Source organism: Macrobrachium nipponense, chromosome 4, assembly GCF_015104395.2.
Source record: "Macrobrachium nipponense isolate FS-2020 chromosome 4, ASM1510439v2, whole genome shotgun sequence".
NCBI lineage: Eukaryota > Metazoa > Arthropoda > Malacostraca > Decapoda > Palaemonidae > Macrobrachium > Macrobrachium nipponense.
The window spans coordinates 48,467,813-48,488,946 of NC_061100.1; the positions used below are offsets into that span (position 1 = coordinate 48,467,813).

The following is a 21,134-nucleotide window of genomic DNA, read 5'->3' on the forward strand; positions in this document are numbered from 1 at the left end:
CTTGTTGATTCAACAACAGCATTGACAGATCCTTTTGCAAATGATATCATGTACCATCGTTACTGTTGGCAGAGGTATATTAGTAACCGAGACTTCAGTTCTGGTGATGCAACGCACCTGCAGAACGCATCTATTTCAGAGGCAAGGAATCTGTTTTTTCAGAGATGTGGACACAGTCATCTTTGAGGAGCATGAAATCCGTTCTTTGCAGTCTAGTAATAGATTATAAATGTATTATAAGTGACTATGGACATCCAGTGGGTGATGTAAAATCTTCCTTCATCTGTACTGCTGGACCTGCATCAGATCAGCACATTTTTCCTGTGGTTGTACAAAAAAGACATTTGTTCGATGAGTAACCATTGCACTGCTGTCATGGTATCTATCTTTAAGTCATCGTTTTCAACGATCACAATAACTGGTTTCCCATCCACGATCTCCTGCGGGCAGGTCTCAGATGCTTTCACGTCCATCAAAGTCCAGTGATCATAGAGAAGGAGAGTGTCTACATGGCTGTTACAGACACCATTCTTGTGCAAAGTTTCTACTAGGTCTTTACTCCTGGTCATACCATGAGCAGTAACCACCCTGTTTATAGTAGAAATAGTATGCTGTCCGGTGATGTAAGAGGTAATTATAGAGGGGAGACTAAGGGTAATTGGATTAATGCTCGGTGCTGTCATGTCTGGGTGTCTCAGCCAAGTCAGCAACAGCACCAGTAACTCACAGACCTCTTCATTTTCCTCTAGATTATCTACATGAGGTGGCCAATCAACTGCAGATGTAGCCGTCACCTTCTTGGACAGTCGTCGGGTATTGTTCTGTAGGAGCTGCTCACCACTGCTGTTAAGGTAGGAGCTGCTCACCACTGATGTTAAGGGAACACATAACCGATTCAATGTAGTCACCTCAACCACAAACATCATAGACCCAGTTAATCTTTTTCTGTTCATTTCTCTCTTTGAAGCCAATCCTGTCCTGATATTCTTTGATAAGCAGTTCTTTGAGGTACGAAGATTTGACATCACCCACTGGATATCCATAGTCACTTATGATACTCTTATTATCTTCTAATAGAGACAGCAAAGAATGGATTTCATGCTCCTCAAAGATGACTGTGTCCACGTGTCTGAAAAACAGATTCCTTGCCTCTGAAATAAATACGTTCTGCAGGTGCATTGTGTCGCCAGAACTGAACTCTCGGTTACTAATATACTTCTGGCAACAGTAACGATGGTACATGATATCATTTGCAAAAGGATCTGTCAATGCTGATGTTGAATCACCAAGTCGTGACAAATGAGCGCTCAACTGCCTATCCTCATAGGATGGCGTTTGAACCTTCACCATGCTGAGTTGGTGCTGATTCTAGAGAGCTTACTTTTGGCTTGATTAGGGTGTTTTAGATCTAATTTTTCAGAGTAACCCTCAAACATGACAAATCCATAGAGAAACCTTTGTTTGGACTCCACGGTCACGGAAGTGCCAGAAATGACCCAACTGTCTTTCCATTTCCATTTTCAAGTTTTCCTTGAGATATGTAACTTTCAGGGGGCCTTTCCGCAGTTTGACAAAAACAAACAATTGAGTTCTTGTGAATAGTCAAATAGGTGGTCCTATATTACAATCTCACCACTTAGTTTTGACTGCTGCTCTTCTTTGTGGAGGAAGTGAAAAGCTTTTAAATGACTCTCAAATGCTAACAGCATAATGCTGAAATTCAGCAACGTTAGCAGTACTTGGATGGTTGACTTCCAATAGTGACCAGGCACTAATAGCTCATATTGATTTTATTTATTTATTTATTTATTTTTTGCAATTACCTGAAACTTGGCCTTCGATTTCTAGAAACATTCTGCAATGCCCCATTTTCCCTCTCACTCTTTCTCTTTATTTATCCGTCCTTATCCTTCTGCTGCCACCCCAACCTTCATTTAATGTTTAGGAACGATATTGAATCATTTTCTCTTTATTTATTAGCTCATTTCTTGATTGCATGTCTTGATGGTAGTGATGATAATGACTTAGTCTACTTCTGTGTCTGTAACCAACTTTTCCATCCATCTGTTTCTATAGACTTCCATAAAAATCTCCTTTTAGACCATAAATATTCCTGTCTCGAGTATTCTCTTCGTCAAGGAGGTTCTCCAGTTGTCCTGACATGAATAAAGCAATGGCTTCTTTCTATATCATCTTGTTTTGTGCTTGGAGGTAGTTTTATTTTTCTCACTTCTTTAGGTACTGTTCACCATTGAAGGAATTACCGTCATCTCCTCGAATTAATTAAATTTGTAATGTCTACCTATCACCACATCTCCCGTTCGCTTCAAAGGAATTATTTTACTTGCTTTGCTGTCGAACATTGAAACTCGCCCTACCTTTGTTTTCCGTAGTTTTTGTTTCCTCTTGTCTTTCATAACTGATTCTGAAGTATCCTTTGAAGTGAGACCCAACTATTTCCCTACCTCATAATTTCATTTCCTTACAAGCCTAGCTTTTCGCGTCTAAAGAAATGTTTAGAATAAGATACTGAATCCTAATGGGAGTTAGCTTCAGAGACAGACAAGGCAACAGTAACATCCGTCCTCTTACTGCTGAACTACAGATAAACGAACTGACAGTAAACACATGCACGACTGACCAGCTTATTTTGTGCTGATTCTCAAAAGCTTCATCAGCAACTTGTTGACTTCTTTCTTACAATAAACTCTGAACTCCTCCCACCTCTCCTCCTCCCCCTCCTCCTCCTTCCCGCCAAGAGTTCAGAATTATTCACTTCACATTATTTGTTCACGTTGACACCACCTCAGACTCAGAGCCACCTTTATATTAATACTCTCCTTTTTATCGCATCGTCCCATCTACTTTTCTTCAGCATTTCAAGCGTTCTTGCTTACGAGTGTATAGCAACCAGGCATTTCTTCTCGAGAGTTGTCACTAGGGATGGCTCCAAGGTTATGTAATTGGGGGAGGGGGGTGGCGGAGAGTAAAAGCAAATTTGACCAAATCGAGTCGGTCGATGTTGAGGTTTGACCAACTCGAATTCTTTTATTTCATATATATATATATATCTATATATATATATATATATATATATATATATATATATATATATGTGTGTGTGTGTGTGTGTGTGTGTGTGTGTGTGTGTATGTATGTATGTATGTATATATATAGCCCGTCATTTTGTGATGAACGGCGGCGACGACCGAAAATTTGTGGAAAAAGCACAGACCTGGCATTTGTGTCCAGAGGGCATTTATTTAACAAAATATTAGCGTTGGGCATTTTTGACGGTCCAACTCAGTCAGGATTTAACCAACTCAGTCAGGAACATTGTCGGGGGCGGGGTTATCCCCACCCCATTGGAGCCATCCCTGGTTATCACTTTTAGTTACCGCTTTTTCTTTCATTGACATTCAGCGACCATACTTCTATAACGTACAGTGGACGTTTTCCTGCCGCGTTTTGAAATCTCCCAAAACCCACAAACTTGTTTCACAACTCGATCTTGGTTCAAACTTCATCCTTTTTTAAACTAGATATCGCTTATGGTTTGTTAACCATTTGGACGTTCGTTTTGTCTTTTGCAGTCGAAGCCCTTCCATATACCTCAGGTTTATCTTAAGCAACTTTTTCCGTTGAAAAAAGAAATAATGATTCATCTTATTCATTTGGGACCTTTTCTCATTAGCACACGGCATAAGTAGCACTAACTATCACTGCTACTTATGCGCTTGCTAATTATCATTATTATCATATATTATTATAATTTCTCTGTGAGAGAAAGGAGATACTACTTGGCAGTTTAGAAAATTCCATTTTTATCCGAAATTTGCACCATCCAGCACCAGTTTTAAGATGAGCTGGACTGAGTATTGATCTCGCCAATTCATTTATTCAAGGCAGTGAGCCTTTCCTACCTTAATTTAGACATTTTGCCTACGGGCTTCGGCCAGTCGCATATGGGAATCGTCACTCACTTCGCGAATTTACCTCCAGAATCAAATATATAATAGGATGGGGTGGGGGGCGATTGCTTTTGATGGAGTGACTTCGAAAATGTGCTGGTATCCCTAGTTATTGCTCGTCTACTGAGAGAGAGAGAGAGAGAGAGCGGAGAGAGAGAAGAGAGAGTAGAGAGAGAGAGAGAGAGAGAGAGAGAGAGAAGAATTGGGGTGGGGGTTTCAGTCTGATAGCGACATGGAAAACGACCAGTCGTCGTCCATTTCACTTTATCTTTGAATTCACCTCACAATAATATGATGTTAGACAATGAATTTTGCCGTAATGATTATTTACTGCTGTTTACCGTGGCAATACGCAGCCACCAGATTTTTTTTCTTCTTTTCTTTATCGTAACTAAACTTCATTTTAAAATCGAATTTCACAACGTCCACGGAATCGACTTGATATTTATCTGTTCTGAAGTAGCGGTGTTACTATTATTATTATTATTATACATTATTATGAAGAGGGCTGCTTCATTAGACTTGTCAAAGAATGCGGCGCCCATTTCGCTGCCTGTGGAAAATGGTACCGTCTTCGATCGATGTGGACGTCCGGAGATTCGGTAGTGGTGGTCGCTCTTCTTCTTCTTGTGCATTTCGAGGAGAATTTTGCGCCTTAATATTCTTGTCCATCATTACATACGTAAAATTAAGCCGTCACTCTCGAAGACATTCATTCCTTGATTGTCAATTTCTTTACGTAAAGACTAGAAGTTTAATTATTAAATAATTAATTATTATAATTTTCCTCTCCACTTTTTTTCTTTTTCTGATTTTAGTTTTGTTCCATTCACGAGGGAAGATTGCAGAAGTACCCTCACTTTTTTAACGGAAAGGTTTTCGTTTAACTCTAGGTACTACATCATTATTTGTCATTGTTCCTTTCCCAGTGTTATGATATTCATTTGTGATGTGCTCACGTCGGTATCATCAGACAGATCATAATATATCTTCCATGTGAATTAAAAGAGTAGAATTATTTGGGCAAACACATAATCAAATTAGAAGATAAACTGCGCATGCGCCAGTGTGAGTTAACTCAACGGGAAGGTTTAAAGGAAAATTTACTGAAAATGGCGCGTCCTGTTGCTGATCTGGCATCACTCCAGCTTGGGGGCATACTTTTCGAAATGTTAAGAGATAACTGCTTTCCCCTAACTGTATATCAGGCGAAATTCATAACAATAGTCAGTAACTCTTATCATGAAGTCTTCGGGCCGTGTTATTGGAGAGGCAGCACACGGACAACGCCCCAGTTTTTAGCCTTCATTCACACTTGCGCACTGAACGTGGGAACAGCAGAAATACGGACAGGTTTTTCTCGGTCGCATTGCGTGTAATAGTGTTTCTTTCTTGTTAGTGTGACCTGATTCGCAAAACAAAGAAAAAAAAGTTGGAGCAACTGATCAATCATGTGATATATATATATATATATATATATATCTATATATATATATATATATACATATATATATATATATATATATAGATATATATATATACCCACTGATACTGAGTACCCCATACATATTCGATTCCCCACGACAATGACACAACAGGTAGTAGACCCATGCGCAGGTCTGTGACGTCACGCAAACTGGTCGAAGCGACAGTTTGCTGGCATAAACAGAAATAATTGACTTTGTTACACTTTGAAAAGTGATTTAATAAACATTCTTCCATAGATTTAAGCGGTGAATAAGATTTTGGACATATGAAATATTGTAGTTCATGTGAATATTGATACTGGAAAAATCGAATAGGCGAATTGTTAACAAATAACGTCTTGTCATTACTATACCGTGCTAATATCTCACAATGATTGATCAATTGATCCACCCCCCCCCCACCCCTCCCGCTTTGTTTGTGGGTGTCTGTGTGTGTGTGAACATAGGTCACACTGACATGGAGATAACACAGTACATTTCAATACAACCGAGAAAAACCTGTCCGTATTTCTGCTGTTCCCACGTTCAGTGCGCAAGTGTGAAAGAAGGCTAAAAACTGGGGCGCGTCCGTGTGTTGCCTCTCCAATAGCATGGCTGTGAGACTTCATGATAAGAGTTACTGACTATTGTTATGAATTTCGCCTGATATACAGTCAGGGGAAAGCAGTTATCTCTGAACATTTCGAAAAGTATGCCCCCAAGCTGGAGTGATGCCAGATCAGAAATAGGACGCGCCATTTTCGGTAATTTTTCTATAAAACCTTCCCCAAGTTTATCGTTCTAATATGAATATGTATGTTTGCTCAAATAATTCTACTCTTTTAATCCACTGGGACGATTTACTATGATCTGTGAGTTGATACCGATATAAACACACACACACACACACACACACACACACACACACACACACACACCACACACACATATATATATATATATATATATATATATATATATATATATATATATATATATATATATATATATATAATAATAGGTAGCTGGTACTCATAAAAACTTCAAAAAGGAAGATTTTTATGGACTACCTTTATTAGACGGAGTTCTATTTTAACAGATAATATATATATATATATATATATATATATATATATATATATATATATATATATATATATATATTTAAAAAATCACTGTAGATGCACGTGAAATCATAAATAAGCGAATACCACAGGAAAATAATAGTCAGAAATCCAAGCGCTTGCGTCTTTACTCAGACATCGTCAAGGAGTTACTAAAGTACAATTGGAGATAAAGGTCTCAGGTACAAAACAAGATCAAGAATACCAGATGGTTAATTGCCAAAAGGGTAAAAATTAAAAGAGATAATCCAGGATTATCGTATATCACACGGTCACAACCTAACCGAAACTACAAAGTATCTTTACAGTCCAAAACATGTCAAAACTGAATATATTAATTTTGTTGCTTATATTTATCTACAACTTTTTTCATAATGAAAGCATCAAGTTTAAATAAACCAAGACTTAAATTTAGAACATTTCTATTATTTGACTTGATGAAACAAGATTCAATGATATTCCTTTTAACTGTGTCATTACATGGGATTAAGGCTCTTGCTTGACTCCAGTTAATAGGATGGTCTAAATCTCTCATATGTACGAATAATGCATTCGATATTTGCCCAGTTCTCACAGAATATTGATGTTGTTTGAGACGTTGTGAAAGTCATTTACCGGTCTGTCCGTAATAGACTTTATCACACTTTTTGCAAGGAATTTCATATATGCAGCCTGGAAGATCTTTAGGAGAATTTTTTATTATTAAACTCTTGACATTAATATTACTGAAAATAACATTTATGTTAAATAGCTTTAAAATTCTAGGAATATCTAAAAACCTTTCATCATAGGGTAATTTTAGAATGTTATGCTTACTAAATTCAAGTTTGTCATTAGTTGAATAAAATGTTTTTCTAGCTCTTTTCCATGCCACATCTATTAAGCAAGAGCCTTAATCCCATGTAATGACACAGTTAAAAGGAATATCATTGAATCTTGTTTCATCAAGTCAAATAATAGAAATGTTCTAAATTTAAGTCTTGGTTTATTTAAACTTGATGCTTTCATTATGAAAAAAGTTGTAGATAAATATAAGCAACAAAATTAATATATTCAGTTTTGACATGTTTAGGACTGTAAAGATACTTTGTAGTTTCGGTTAGGTTTGTGACCGTGTGATATACGATAATCCTGGATTATCTCTTTTAATTTTTACCCTTTTGACAATTAACCATCTGGTATTCTTGATCTTGTTTTGTACCTGAGACCTTTATCTCCAATTGTACTTTAGTAACTCCTTGACGATGTCTGAGTAAAGACGCAAGCGCTTGGATTTCTGACTATTATTTTCCTGTGGTATTCGCTTATATATATATATATATATATATATATATATATATATATATATATATATATATATATATATATGTGTGTGTGTGTGTGTGTATGTGTGTGTGTGTATATGTGTATGTATGTATGTATGTCTGATCACATCACCGTGATTCATATATAAGCTACAATTGTCCTTTAATATGTAATTTGCTCTACTTCAGAATTAATATATTTTCATATATGTAAACTGAAGGGGAATTTTTAGTTGGTAATAATTTCGTCGGCTCCCGGGAGCGAACCAAGGAACCAGGAAATTTAAGGAAGTACATAATTCATACCACAAACCTAGGCTGAAGGTTGCTTCAGAATAGGTAAAGATGAGGTAAACTCTTAGATTAGCTTACTTGATTATATTTACACATTATATATGGAATTAGATTTTTGTTGGGGGGGGGGGCAAATATGGTTTGGCGAGCGAAGCCAGCCTAATGAGCTGGGTTTATTTTTTGAGCTGTTTTATGTGCTTTTTGAAGCCACATGAGAAAGGGACTTCAGCAAAAACTGTACACTTCCACATACTGTTTGTTTATCTCATCATCACTGATAGCTGGTAGACAGACAAGGATCAAGAAATGTAATATTCCCGAGAAATTCCATATATTTATGATTGCACATTTAAAAAGAAAACTTGCTGTTACTTCTTGCGACGTGGGGGGTGAGGGGGGCAAGTTGAGTCTTAGGGGAGTCAGTTTTCCCGCCCTAGGCCCCCCACCAAATGACGCCCCTGTACAGGATCGTATAAGATAAAGAGTGAATGCTACCAAATAGGGTTGAATAGTGATCAGTTAATTAATAGACGAACTGGTGGTCGGGTATCAGGCCACATTGTCAGTAGGAAACACAGAAGAAGGGTGAAATCCGGAGCAACAGGAGGTGATAGGAGATCGAGGAAATTATATGTAAGGCACTGAATAAACAGTTACGTTACTTCCCAGTGAGATAATTTTAGTGGATAGCTAATAACAATGTAATTATCACTCAGCATGAAAGAACACAATCTGATTAAACCACACCATAAAGATGACCGAACTGAAGGCGGGGGACATAACAGGAATATAAAGCAGTACGATTATATCACGGTGACTTTTATGAAACTACAGGACTCGCTCAGGAAAATGAAAGGAAATAAGTCAGAGACTGAGATTGACTGACTGTGTTAACCTTTGTAACCTTGCACTTTGCCTGGATCGGAGAGTGGAGTCATCTTCCTCATTGTCGCCAACGGGAAGCGATTATCCTTGCACTGCAAAAGGTAACATAACCTGGCAATAGCCGTATCAAGAAGGAAAGGGGAGGGGTGTAGCTGAGGAGGAGCGAAGCATGCGATCTCGCTGGCTGTGTGATCTTGTCTGAGGCCTTCTGCATCAATCAGAGAAAGTTAGCAGGCATCTGGGCAGATGGCGGTGTTGTCAGACATGTCCTTCTGTGACCTCTGACCCACTTGGTCAAATCACCATGTGGCCAATTCATTATGACGCCGGTCAATCCCTTCCTCAGCTGGGTGCCCGTTGATTCCATTACCTGCAAAGACAAAATTACCAAACCTCTCTGGTGGGGCTCTTTGGGTCATCCCACTTGTGTTTAATCTCCGCACATCTGCCAAATTTATAACAACAACAGAGAGATAAAACCATTTCTCCCATTACAGATATCAAATATCATCTTTTCGTTACACAGAATTCTAAATCAATTACATAGGTTCACAATTGACAGTTTTTTAAGCAATAACAAGAAAGGGAGTCAGATTTTCTATCAACAAGGCATCTCATTTAGGTGCTGTTGCCAATATTTCAAACAGCCCCATGTCCATTTAAATCCATGGATAAGCCGCTTAGATTCCCTCCAGGGGCCACTTACGATGGTTAAGGTATATGTCTGGAGACATTTCTCCTTTCTACAAGTATCTTGATTTCTTAATATCGTAGGTATAGACTAAATTGGTTAGCAAGGAAATATGAAATAATGCACAACAGAGCAAGTTTGACGAGTGAGAAAATAAACAATCGTATACAGACAGATCTCTCTCTCTGACAAAATAATAGATAAGAAACATTGACTGAATATTGCTTTAGTAATAATAGTTTTGGCCTGACTGAATTGTAGAGTGACTTCGACACCGACTTACAAGTCATTCCTGGTCATCTCACAGCCATGGATAGATATCAACTTCACAGCCGAGAAAATACAATTGTATACAAAATAAATAGGTATTCTCTTGATGAAAAGGCGAATGGTGGCTCTATGGTATCCCATAAAAAAGCTCTCATTCAGACATCTGTAATATTTAGAAGAGAGAGATCGAGAGGAAGGCGGCATAGGAAGGAGATTGAAGTGCCTGGAAATGAAAAATCCCTATAATCTTATAATTATAGCCTCAGGGTTTGTCTCAAAGGTGAAGTGTGTGTAAAATTGAATATAGATGATGTTGCAATTACTGTAACTGCTTTAGTGGCCGAGAAACTAGTTGAAAATATTAATTTTATTTTGGGCATGAATACAATCAAGGGGTTGGAGGTGTTACAGTGGCTGAGGGCAAAGTTCAGTTGGTAAGGCAAGAGGTTCAGTGATAAGTGATAACTCGGAGTGTGGTGCTATGGTAAAGCATGTGGTAATTCCAGTGTTATTACAATTGAAGATGAAGACTTTGTGGCAAGATTTGATGGGAGTCAGTGGGAAATAGAGTGGTTCATCAAAGGAAATAAAGTAGAGTTGATGAAAAAGATGAAGATGTAGTGTCATTAACTTGTAAATAAATATAAAGGGCGGGAGTACTGCTTAACAAGGTTTGGATTTGGGTTGAATTCTGTTACTTGAATTATGGGGAAAACTTTAAAAACTGTTTTGTGGAGGAGTAAGGAGATAAATAACTACAGTTTCTTACATCGATGACATTTTGGTTGACGAAACTCAAGTGCCAGCTTTTGCATTCGTCACATACTTAAAACTAAATGGATTGATTGCTAAACCACTTCAGACTTTGGCTGGAAGTGCTGCTTTGGGCCTTGAGATGAGTGAGAAAGATGATGTTTGGTATTTTGCAAGAGCTAATACCATCCCAGAGATTTTGTATGAGATATCAAGACAGGAATTGTTTTCAATTTGTGGAAAATTGGTGGGCCACTACCTCATTGCCAATTGGCTACGAGTCTTGTGGCTATGTGAAGCGATGAGCAGGTGGTGGGTCATGGAACAATAATGTAGGCCCAGATGTTGTGTGATGCTCAAGGAGGATGTCCAGAAAGTAAATGAAAATGATCCAGTGCAAGGGCAGTGGCATGTTTCTCAGTCTGAGGATTTGGTTCTCTGGTGCGATGAAAGTAGTTTAACGTTGGGAGTTGTGTTGGAGGTTGGTGGTGTTGTGGTTGAGGATGACGTCAATCATATTAATCTGGATGAGTTGGAAGCTTAAGACTGATTCTGCTACTGTTCATGGTGAATGAAATCTGTTATCCGACAGGATAAGAGGGTGCATACAGAGGGAGTGGGTGAGATGATAATAAAGCAACAACTGACCATTGTGAGGAAGCTTCTTGAAGAGTCTGGATTAGAATAGAGGGTGACACTAGTAGTAAGTATGGTGAAGAAAAAGACTGATGCCTTGACCCGGCTTAAAAAGAATGAATCAACAAAAGAACCAGGTGAGCCGTGAGATGTGTTGCCTGAACACTATTCATTTGAAAGAGGAGCACAACAGACATCATACGGGTGTAGATAAGACTAAATTTTTTAGCACAAAAACTAGACTCCAAAATTATTAACAAATGAAACATATTGTGAAAAGCAAGCTGTTGGCAATGCCAGTCAGTTGATCCTGCTCCAGTGGTGCACAAGGCAGGTTGTGTGAGCGTGGACAGAGATTGGATGAGACTTGCCATAGCTGTCACACATCATAGGAATGTATATAATTGTATTTATCTATAACTTCCTGTGGTCCTAGCAGATTTGTGGTGTGGATAGGTCTGAAGAGTGCAGAGGAAGTAGCAGATACTCGTATACTGAATATAATTTCTTTTTGGAATGGTTCTGTAGATAAGATTCTTATGGATAATAGTACAGTATTCAAGTTGGAAGTACTGGAGACCTTGGATGGATATAATATTCAGATGTTTTTGCGCTGCCTATAGAGTAAGTGGGAACAATATTGAGGAGAGGCATTACAGAATTATCAAAACTATCTCTGAGAGGGGATGAACATAAGTCCATTAGAGGCTGTGTTCTGGTATAATATGACACCTAGGAAAGAGATAGATGAGAGTAGTCTTCCTCAAAGGACTATCTACAAGTATGAGTGGAGACACCCAGCAAAAGTAGACTTGACTTGGGTTTGTAAAGAGGTTTGTGTTTTAGAAACTGAACTGCTTTGTTTTCTTTTTTTGTGAGTGATGTGAAAGTTGATCTTAATTAATTTTTCTTTTTTCTTTTTTTACTTGCAATGATAAGTGTGTCAGAGTAAAGGGAATCGCTCCTCTTCAACCTGACCTGATAGAAAGAAATCAGTCACCTAAGACAGAACAGTAGTTAAAAATAGAGGAAGTGATAAAGCAAGGAAGTGTCAAGGAACAAAGCTGCTAGACTGCAGAAACAAACAGTTACGTGCCTCTCTTTTCCCTGTTCCTCCATATTGATACTAACCCCTAAAAGGTGCTGATCTCGATATACATGCAGAAAATAAAGTTCAACAGAGTTGGAAAGAAACAAAATAGTAGGTATTGATCCCTCCAGTAAGAAGAAGGGTATTGAGCGAGCTTATTTCCAATGTGGAGAAGTCTTATAGGACATCGGACGGGAAAAACTTTAATATCTGGGCTTCATTTGATAGCATTAAGATATGAGGATTGTGGATTTACATTGAAGAATTAGATTAGGGTTCTTTAATTAGGTTAAGGTTCCCTGATAGTTAGGGAGGAACACTGTAGATTTAGGTTCTTAAAGGGGTAGTGGTAGTATTAAGTTGGGCTAAGTTTGGTATAAAAGGATAAGTTTTAAAGAATTATAGTGATAAGAAAAGTTAAGTTTCCATTCTATAGTATTAAGGAAATAGATTAGGTTAAGGAAAAGAAGAGTAACATTGAATAACCTCCAAATCTGTCCCCATCATTTTGCCCCAATTGTGTAAGTATCAAAAACCCCTACAAAGCCTCCCCATGCACACTGCACTACTCGATGGAAGATCACAACTGGGATTAATTCTAAAAATAATGTGTCTGTGGATGGTATGTCACGTCATGTGTTAGACTTGTGTGGAATTGAACTGTGAAGTTTCTCGGGAGTAGTGAGAAGGTGAATGTAGATATGGATGATGATAACAGGAGATATCCTGGGAGAAAAAAGCATGCTCCTGCCTGGGTGAGGGATTATGAGTTAGAGTGCCTGGAGGAGGAACTTAGAGTTGAAGTAGAATTCTGCTAATAGTACTATACAAAGATTGTTGCTGTTATTTTTTTGGTTTTGTGTTTCGTTTGATGTTTTAGTCATTTCAATACAAAGAAAAACATGTTTTCTATTTTTGATATTAAGATCTTGGGGACATGTGGTCTTGGGAATTGGGTGGGGGTTTCTAAAGGAAAGATGGGAAGGGGTTGGTATAGGTGAAGGAAGCATGTTCAGGAGGGGAGAATGCATGGCGGTTTTGGTAGAGATAGGTTTTGGTTGTTGGGACATCTCAGCTTATTGTTAGGTTGTTTTCTTAGTTTGGTTATGCATTTTCCATGTTATTTTGAACTATGCATTGTTAAAACAAAATACTGTAGAAAAATATGAAATTAGTAAATATTATAATACTACTGTGCACTTTTAGAGTGTATACACTGCAGTATAAAACAGCATCATAAACATAGTGGGCTTGGACAAAACTCCATCTTTGTTGACAGTCACTCACCAGCTTTATCAATTTAAGTAGTGAGTAATACTTAAATACAGTATTCTGTATTTCATGTGGTCTGACATAATGTGTATGTTTTAATATAAGACATTGTACTTGGTGAATAAAATTGTGCATCACATGACTTCTTTATTACCTGAAATTGGTAGAATTTTACTTGAACCATTGTCACATACCCGAGTTGAAAATATGATTCTTTCATGCATTCTTTGAGTGTTTCTTAGCTTCATTCCATTGCCAAGTGAGTAATTTTAGAGATGTTGGACACCCCTCCCTCAACCCCATGACATAAAATTGTGCCTACACAGTTACAAACCTTTAAGCCTGTAATAGGAATTACCTTTAGCGCAGCTGGAACTGGCTTTTTAACTTTTAAACAAGGTGGTATGGTAGTTAACTATACCATACAACCGGGAGGGAGTCTCACCTCCTCAGTTCACAGAGCATCACTTTACCTTCAGTTGTGCTATGGTGAGGTTGTGCTTCACTACCCTCTGCCCTGCTGGCTGTTTTTGGCTTTGTTTTGCTGTAATCATTGCTTCTTTCCCAGTGGGATTGTTTCATATTTGTTTGTTTTGCCATATTTTTATGTGTTTGTGTGTTTGCAAAAGTGTAATAATGAAATGCAAACCCACGAATCATCTATGACATCTTGAGCATAAGTTGGTGCCCTTGTGGAAATGCCCTGGTACTGCAGGAAAGGCTTGTAGCCATTATTGCTTGGCTTTTGATGTAGATCCTCATATCCATTGCACACTGTGTTGAGGGGTATGAGTGTCATCCTAAATGTGTGTGAGGAGTGTTGCGACTGTACTCCAGAGAAATTGACAAAGTATTTATTGAGTTGGAAGCATCAAAGGAAGCTCCCCAAGTCATCGTCTGAGGGTAACATGCCCCTGACGACTCCTTTGGTGCCTAATCCTTTGGATACTTTCCTCCTTCCAGTGAAACTATCGTTTTGTTATCTCTCTTACAGAAGAAGTTTCCCTTTCATCGTCTTCGATCACTTCATCAGGTAGAGATCATCGTTGGGGGACTGGGAGCCAGGATGACCTGCCTTTGGTCCCCTCTGTTCATTTGCTACTGCTACTGTCACCATGATGACCAAGTATCTCATGCCCTTGAGTGTGACTACGCACCCTACTTTGACGACCCCCGTAGTAGTTGATAGGTATCCCCTCATGCCTCTGCTATTTCCACCATAGTGTCTGCTCCTGCTCCCTGGGAGCCTGCTCTGACATCTTTCTACAACTCAGGGAGCAGATCCTCCATGCCCTTTTGAAGAAGGCAAAGAAGACTTCAAAGAAGTCCAAGAAGAGTAGTAGGAAGGTGTCACTGTCTTCTTTGTTGTCATCTTCTCCTGCTGTTGCCTCCTCCCCTCCCTCTTCCAAAGCTCACAAGCGGAGTAAGTAGGAGATAGTTTTTCCCGATCAGAAGTCCTGCACTCCATCTTCCAAAGGGATGTCTTTTTCCTCAAGATCTCTCACAGGCTTCCCCTGGTCTTTGGGCTTGTGAGCTATGGGTGCACAAACCTCCAAGGAGTTCTGAGCATCCAGTATGTCTGCTCAGGGTTCTGCTTCCAAGCGTTGTGCTGTGCCTGCCTCTACTTGAGTCTCCTCAGACACTCAGACAGAGGGAACTTCCACAGAACCGTCACGTGCCATGGAAGCTTTGATTACGCTGACCTCCAATAAGGCGAGCGTTACTCAGGGTGCTCAGGTTTCTGGGAAATCTCGAGCCAACTCAACCAATAATGTGGAGTTAGCTTTGCATTCTGGTCCAGGCATGCGAGAGAAGATGGGATCTAAGCATGCAGGTGCTTCCCCTCCCCCAGCCACTACTCACCTGAGTATGCGGCACCAGGGTCCCATGAAGGTGCTGCTGACTTAAGGGTCCACTTTACCTGGAGATGCTATGAGGAGGCCCCCCTCACAGTCGTGTTCTCTATAGGAGGTTTCAGCCTTGAAGACGGCTGAAGTACATCTTGACAGTGCGTGCTCACGCCCGAGACTATGCAGCGTTTCTCCTTGGGTTGGCTCCTGCTTGCGTGAATGAGCTTGCTCACCTGCTAAGAGCCTTTGTTTACGTTCACATGAGCCTCAGCCCTCTCCTTGGGACAACTCCCATCCAAGTATGAAAGGAGGGGCTCTCCCAGACTTGTGAAGCCATCGCCACCACAGGTTGGCAATTGCTCTTGGCCTTCCTCTCCTGCTGAGACTGTCAGTTCTGATAGCACAGATAAGGGTACTCGCTCCTTTCTCCTGTCCCCTGAACTTCCTGGGGGTAATCTGGGATGCATGAGTCAGACAGAAGGGTTTGAGAGTGGGATGTTGCATCCCACCACAGCCCTACCACAAGGGCTTACGAGCTGGGCGTATGCCTGCTCATATGCTCAAGTGGTCAAGCAAGGCGCCGAGGGTTCTGGTGAGGTTCTCCCACCTGTAGGGAGAGTATGTATGAAGAGAGGGCTGAGGATTAGAAGGACTCAAGAGTTTTCTGTCTCAAAACGCAGATGCTCCCAATATACGGAGAAGCTTTTCAGAGATGATTGCATTAATTCATCAACACAACGATCTTGGGGAAGGGACCTTGTCTGCATCCGTTGACCACCCTTCACTCCTCAAAGTCATCTAAGGGCCCAAGAAAGAACCCATAGCTTCAATAGGCTTGCCTTAGTCCTTGCTTGCCGAGGGAATTTTGGATCAGGTAAATTCTCTTGTGTCTGGAGAAAAGAATTCCCATCAAACCAATCCTTTAGCCAAGCTACTTTTCCCACCTCTGCTTCGCCAGAATGACTCAGACTTGTTTGTTCAGCTCAGGGTCTCTTGCTGCAGCATCTTGAAGTGGAAAACGTTTTCACACAACAGGAAGCAGTGAGCCTGGAAGTCACTGCCATGGCAGCCTTCCAGGCAGTCTCCTAGTTGGACCTGTGGTCTCTCACTGTGTCCAGGGTTGCAACCTCTGGAGATTCAGTTAACCCCATGGAGGACTCGGCATGCTGGACGCTGTGCCATTCTGGTGGTGGGGCTATCTCCTACTTGGCTCACTAAATGGCAAATCTGTAGGCCTACTTGTTGCTGAAGAGGAGGGATAAGGTCCTCACTCATATCACCAAGCCCAAGCAGGGCGGGCCCTACTCGGCTATTCCGTCAAGAGGAGGTAGAAGCTGTGGTTGATAAGCGTCATGTCGAGGATAACAACCAGCTTGTTCACCAGGTAGTGACAAAGGCCTCTGGGTCTTCGCGTGTCACTACTGCTCAACCTTCATGTCCGGCTAACAGTTCCTCAGCCCCTAAGAAGTCCCAGGTTTCAAAGGGGGCTTGAGGAACCACCCAGCCTTCTTCTGTCCCGGGGACAAACTGCCATCAGGGGGTTGTTGCCTGTCAAGCATTTGGGCAACATGGCTTCAACAAAGCTGAGACCTTGGTAGTAGATGTCCTTTGAGAGGGCTACCTACTTCCCTTTGAGTTTCAACCACCCCTCACCAGTGCTCTGGAGCATTTCCAGTCTTTCATACTCAACTTACCGAAGGATTTCACTCTCCAGAAGGAGGCTGTAGCAATGCTAAGAAAATGCGCTGTAGAAGTTGTGATAGATCAGTCCCCAGGCTTTTATGTCCCACTCTTTCTTGTAGCAAAAGAAACTTGGGGTTGGAGGCCAGTCATTGGTCTCTCTCCCCTGAACCGATATGTTCGCCAGACTTGGTTCAAGATGGAAACGGCCTTTTGGGATCTGGACCGCTCCCTAGGTGTTCATGTGAGTGTTAGCCCTTGTGTCAGTTGAGGTATCTTGATGATTGGTTAGTCTTGGCAAAGTCTTGTCTACGGTTGCTCCAAGACAGGGATCTCCTCCTCAAATTATAACATGTCCTGAGCATCATGGTAAATCTCGAGAAGTCTGATTTAATACCCAAGCAGAGGATAATGTACCTGGCTATACTGATAGATATAGCAACGGCAAGAGTCTTCCCCTCTGATTCTCATATCAGCAGGTTCAGGAAGGCAGCACAAACGTTTCTGTCCCGACAGAAACAACCAGCTCAGCAGCAGCAGGTTGTTCTTGGTCATCTGTCGTCCTTGAAAAAGCTGGTCCCTCTTTGGCGGCTTCACCTTTGTTCTCTCCAGTGGAGAATGAAGTTCTGGTCTCCAGCTTGGGATCTTCCCTCTCTCAGGGAGGGTGAGATAGGACTTAGCCTGGTGGCGCTGGATAGCAGGAACCTTGAAATAAGAGTGTCTCTGGATACTTCCCCTCCTGATATGCTTCTGTTCTTAGAGCATTGACTGAGGGATGGGGACACACCTGGAGAGTTGATGATTTTAGGTGTGTGGAACTGAGACACCAAACACCTTCACATCAGTATCCTGGAGCTCAAGGCGGCCTTTCTGGTCCTCCAAGAGTTTCAGGTTTGAGTGATGAAACATTCAGTGGTGCTGGTGAGTGACAACACCACAGTAGTTACATGCATCAACAAGCAAGGAGGTCTAGTGTCTCTGCTGCTGCACCAGTTGATGAAGCAGGTGCGCAAGTGGGTGCTAGCACACTCCTTAGAGTTATCAGTAGATACATTCCAGATAAGAGGAATGTGGAGGCAGACAAGCTCAGTCAGTCACTGGGGTCAGGTGACAGGGACAGAGTGGTCACATAGCATGGATGTCATGGAAAGGCTATTCAATCCTTGGGGGTGCCCATCAATCAATCTGTACGCTATATGGCACAACAGAAAGCTCCAGGTGTTTTCTTTGATCATCCCTGACCCATGAGCTGCAGCAGAGGCTGCCTTCCAACACCTAGGGATAATCTGGATGCCTGCACCTTCCTGCCGATCTGTCTGCTTCGCCACTGGCCAACAGGGTGATGATCACCAGGAGCCTCAGAATAACCCTGGTAGCTCCCAAATGGCCACATGCCTCTTGGTAACTGGACCTATTAGTGCTAATAGCCAAGGCACAGAGACAGATTCCCCCCCTTGGCACAACCTGTTGTGTCAGCCACAAGTAGAACAGTCCCACCAGACTGTGAGTCACTCGCGCTTCATGGTTGGAGACTGTCCAGCATCCCTTGTAAGCAAGAGGCTTTTCTTGCTGCACAGCAGCAGAAATGTCTGGATATCTTTGACAGTCCTTGCTGTAGTCTGCCAGGGGAAATTGGCCGTCTTCTGTGATTGGTGTCATGGACAGGGTCTCTCTCCAGTCGGAGCTGCTATTCAGCAGGTAGTGGATTTCCTCTTCTTCTTTCGCTGAGAGAAGCTCCTCTTCATCTCAACTGTTAAAGGCTATATGGCCACTTTGGGCCTAGTCCTACACCTAAGGGGTGTGGATATCTCCTTGCTGGAGATTCCTTTGCTGATGAAGAGGTTCAGAAGGTTTTGCCCTCCCAGGAAACTCATCCCCCTGGTGTGGGATGACTCTCATACTCAGAAGCCTGACTTGTGCACCGTATGAGCCCTTACAAGAGTCATCAGACAGGGATCTGACCTTTAAGACACTTTTCCTGCTTGCCCTGTCATCAGTGAAGAAAGTAGGCGAACTGCAAGACTTTATTCGATGTGAAACACTTGCTGGGAATCGGTTATGCTTGATTTCATCCTGGATTTGATAGTGAAGACTCAGAATCCATCAGTCCCTGATGCCAGATTCGAGTCCTTTATGATTACCTCCCTAGAGGACTATGTTGGTAATGATCCAGACGAGATGCTACTGTGTCCTGTTTGAGTGCTGTGGTGCTATCTGAAATGTACTTGTCATCTCCAGCCTGAGCGTGAACGGTTCTTCATTAGCACTGGCTTGACTAAGAAAGAGGTGTCCAGGAACTCTATAACTTTATGGCTTCATGAGACAATCAAACAGGCATACTATGCATTAGGTGAGAAAGACTCCAGTACATTCTGGGCAAGAGCTCATGAGATCGGACCTTGTTCTGTCCCTCGTGTTCAGGAAAAATCTGTAGGTTCCTTGGGTACTGAATGAATAGGTGTGGTCACACCAGACCACTTTCACTTCCTTTTACCTTTGGGATATTGCCCACAAGTCCCTAGACACATTCTTCTTGGTAAGAGGACAGTTAGCATCTTGCCTAAGATGTACGGTTGCAGAAGATAGAGTGTGTATGTGAGTGGCTACTCCTCCTCCCTTCCATTTTTTCACTTCAACCGTACCCTCCTCATGGGCAGAGTGTAACTTATTTAGCCGATACAAAGCTGGAGGGTGTCGATGCAATTGAGTTTTAAATAACTCGAGTACCCATTCTATAACCTAATAGATATTGTATAGAAACAAATCCTTCCTACTCTCTAGCAAAGGGAGAGAGGGGCAGACAATGTGAATCCATTGCTTATCATTGTCTGTGGCACAAAGATTCAACCTAACTATTTTCTCAAATGATGCTGCTTTCATTCCCATCTATTTGAGACAGTGCCAGAAGTCTGACAATTGAACATATAGTTCCTATACTTTGTTCATAATGTCAGAGGCTCAGTCTTCTTTGATCTCTTGACCAGGAAGAAGAACTAGGTGTGACGAAGTACCAGTCAGTTCAGACTTGGCTTCTTCCCACCAAGAAGTAAGTCTTCCTATATAAAGACTGAAAGGTTTGTATATTGTGTAAGAACAAATGACAACTTTTTAAAGTAATTTATATTTTTCCTAACTATACAAACCTGAGATCTTTATAGTTAGATGCCCACCTCATGCCACCCCTCAAAAGGACACCAAGCTTTTACTTGGGCCAAAGGTAAAGTGAAGCTCTGCAGATCATGCGAGTGAGACTCCCACCTAGTTATATGGTATTTAACTACCATACCATCTTGTGTAAAAGTTAAACTGCCTCAGGTTTGTATAGTTAAGAAAAATGTAAATTACTTTAAATTTTTGTTATTCTGGGGAACCACAATGGGAAAGCAGGGTTTTTTTGATTAAGGGAAAACACAAAACGAGTGAACTACCAAGTTGGGTTGAACTTAACCTAGTGTAGGAGGCTGGGAAAGAGCCAGGGGGCAATACCCCCTGGACTCCCACCTAACCTGACCAAGGGTGCTGTGGTTTTCCCTAGTTGGTGCCTTTGCTCCTTGGGGCTAGGTCCTTACTTTGGTGTGCTTTACCCTCTTGGATCCCCCACCTAACCTACCCTAGTATGCTTGGGCCTTACCTAACCAGGGGGCTTTACATCCCTTGACCAACCCCTTAACCTAACTTAGAGCACTATAAATCATCATAACAACATTTTGCCAACTAACATTACTACACTAACCTAACCCAGTTTAGGGTGGTGGGGCCTTGCCTAGCTAAGGGTACTTTAAAACCATTCTTGACCCCAGGTTTCATACTGTGGCCCCTTGAGGTCATAGGATTTAAGGGGTTCCAAT

General features: G+C 41.2%; 1 protein-coding gene across 2 annotated transcripts in view; it reads left to right on the top strand.

The window, feature by feature from the left end:
• The window catches only part of LOC135210920 (uncharacterized), a 304,637-nt gene that overhangs the window by 168,407 nt on the left and 115,096 nt on the right, over positions 1 to 21,134 (top strand). The gene's annotated exons all lie outside the window — the stretch shown is intronic.